The sequence below is a fragment of the Dendropsophus ebraccatus genome, unplaced genomic scaffold (genome assembly GCF_027789765.1).
Source record: "Dendropsophus ebraccatus isolate aDenEbr1 unplaced genomic scaffold, aDenEbr1.pat pat_scaffold_1162_ctg1, whole genome shotgun sequence".
Lineage (NCBI taxonomy): Eukaryota > Metazoa > Chordata > Amphibia > Anura > Hylidae > Dendropsophus > Dendropsophus ebraccatus.
Window position 1 is genome coordinate 51,085 of NW_027208579.1, and position 2,256 is coordinate 53,340.

The window sequence follows — 2,256 nt, forward strand, 5'->3', positions numbered from 1 at the left end:
CAGTCCCGGGGCTATGTTACATGCACATAGTCTGTAGACGTGACAGGCGGCAGCCCCGGGATGAGTTGGGAGCAGCAGAGTCTTCATCTGCAGGAATAGTCTCCTCCATCTCCCCCCGGGATGAGAATCGGCAGCTGGGGGAGGATCGTTTCCAGGAGGAGGAGCAGCAGGACAGGAGATGTGAGACCATAGTCCATCACTGCGGAGGCAGCGGGATTCCCCGGGGGTCGGTCACCTGTCCCTCTTGGAGGTTCTTCACCAGCTGAGCCAGCCAGCGCTTTGTGGTGGTATCGTCCTTCAGCACCTGAGCAAACGTTGTGTCCTTCAGCTGGTCAGGAAGGCATTGCCGCAACGCCTCCCGGGCTCTGCAACACAAGGAGGCCGAGTTATGTACAGCCGCAACATCATCAATATCATTCCCCCATGGAGGCCGTATACTCCACCGGACCCCGGCTCTGAGGAGGCCGTATACTCCACCGGACCCCGGCTCTGAGGAGGCCGTATACTACACCGGACCCCGCTCTGAGGAGGCCGTATACTACACCGGACCCTCGCTCTGAGGAGGCCGTATACTACACCGGACCCCCGGCTCTGAGGAGGCCGTATACTACACCGGACCCCCGCTCGGAGGCCGTATACTACACCGACCCTCGCTCTGAGGAGGCCGTATACTACACCGGACCCCCCGCTCGGAGGCCGTATATTACACCAACCCCCCCTCCGTGCTCTGAGGAGGCCGTATATTACATCACCCATCCGCCCCCCCCCCAAAGCGCGTTCTGAGGAGACAGGCCGTATATTACACTATTACACCCCCTCCCCCCCACGCTCTGAGGAGGCCGTATATTACACTATTACACCACCGCCCCCCCCCCCCCCCCGAGGAGGCCGTATATTACACAGACCCCCCCCCGCGCTCTGAGGAGGCCGTATACTACACAGACCCCCCCCCCCCGCGCTCTGAGGAGGCTGTATACTACACAGACCCCCCCGCGCGCGCTCTGAGGCCGTATATTACACAGACCCCCTCCCCGCGCTCTGAGGAGGCCGTATACTACACAGATGAGTAAGGGTCTGGGGGAGCAGGGCCGAGGAGTCCAGGGGGTGATGAGTAAGGGTCAGGGGGGTGCAGTGCTGATGAGTCCGAGGGTCCAGCTCCCACCCATCACTAAGGATGTGGCTCCACTATGTCCCTGCAGCTCTCATGCTGAATATATTGATACCACCCATTAGCCGTACCTGGGGTTGTCGGAGAGGCGGAGGTAACAGCGCACAACGTGTTTCAGCAGCCTGGCAGACGGCTCCTTGGACAGCTGCAGCACCATCTTCCCCTGCACAAGGCAAAGCATCAGCGTCACAATGGAGCAGGGATTGTGGATTAGAGGATGAGGATCAGCAATGGGGATTGTGGATTAGAGGATGAGGATCAGCAATGGAGCGGGGATTGTGGATTAGAGGATGAGGATCAGCAATGGGGATTGTGGATTAGAGGATGAGGATCAGCAATGGGGATTGTGGATTAGAGGATGAGGATCAGCAATGGGGATTGTGGATTAGAGGATGAGGATCAGCAATGCTGATCCTGCACAGATCTCCCATAACGCTGCACAGCAGATCCCACTTCCTCCTGAGCACAATGGCGGCTGAGCGACCCTGATGATGTCACCTGATCATGTGACCACAACGCTCTGTATTCTGATCACATGCTGTGCCAATCCAGAAGGTGAGTGATCACTGCCCCTGGGAGCTGGGGGGTTACATACAGCGAGACCACCCTGAGGGATCAGACCCAACCACCATCTTACCAGAATCATGGCCACATGAGAAGCGCTCGTATGTCTGACAGATATAGGCCAGCCCCGTGTCATCCAGCAGAATCTTCTGGAGAATAAACGTGGCAACCTGAGGGAGAAGAAGAGGCGAGAGGTGAGCGAGACCCCGCCACACCCTGCTGACCTCATACAGGAGACCCCCGCCACACCCTGCTGACCTCATACAGGAGACCCCCGCCACACCCTGCTGACCTCATACAGGAGAACCCCGCCACACCCTGCTGACCTCATACAGGAGACCCCCGCCACACCCTACTGACCGCATACAGGAGACCCCCGCCACACCCTGCTGACCGCATACAGGAGACCCCCGCCACACCCTGCTGGACCGCATACAGGAGACCCCCGCCACACCCTGCTGACCGCATACAGGAGACCCCCGCCACACCCTGCTGACCTCATACAGGAGACCCCCGCCACACCC

The 2,256-nt window shown here is 59.3% G+C and overlaps 1 pseudogene; it reads right to left on the bottom strand.

The window, feature by feature from the left end:
• Positions 1-1,902, bottom strand: LOC138774962 (CCR4-NOT transcription complex subunit 9-like; annotated as a pseudogene).
• Between the last annotated feature and the right edge of the window lie 354 nt (positions 1,903-2,256).